This window comes from Chrysochloris asiatica, unplaced genomic scaffold (genome assembly GCF_000296735.1).
Source record: "Chrysochloris asiatica unplaced genomic scaffold, ChrAsi1.0 scaffold00418, whole genome shotgun sequence".
Lineage (NCBI taxonomy): Eukaryota > Metazoa > Chordata > Mammalia > Afrosoricida > Chrysochloridae > Chrysochloris > Chrysochloris asiatica.
In genome coordinates, this window is record NW_006408936.1 from 1150174 (window position 1) to 1150767 (window position 594).

The following is a 594-nucleotide window of genomic DNA, read 5'->3' on the forward strand; positions in this document are numbered from 1 at the left end:
AAGTGTGGCAGCGGTAGTGAGGTTGGCCCAGGATCGAACATTGTTTCGTTCTGATGTGCATGGGGTCGTTATGAGTCGGTTCCGACTCGATGGCACCTGACAACAACAACAACATGTTAGTTGGCTTCCCGAATCTCTTCCTTGGTGAAGTATCTGTTATATCCTGTGCCCATTATTCAATTGGGTTATATGTCTTTTTGTGTAGAGGTGTTGTAGTTTCCTGTAGATTAAAAAAAAAATTAGTCCTTTGTCTGATATGTCATTGCAAAAGGTATTTTCCCATTCTGTAGGCTCCCTTTTCACTCTTTTGGTGAAATCTTTTGATGCACATAAGTTTCTAATTTTTGGTATGCCCCAATCATCTAATATGTGTTCTTTTGTTTGTGCAATTCTTATGATGTTTAATAGTCTGTGTGTGTTCTGTATCAGAACCCTTAAATTTGTCCCTCTTTTTACATTGATGACCTTTATAATTCTGGGATTCACATTTAGATCTTTAATCCATGCTGAGTTGGTTTTTGTATACGGTGTGAGATAAAGTTTTTTTGTCAAAGATCAGTTGGCTGTATATGGATGGGTTAATTTCTGGATTCT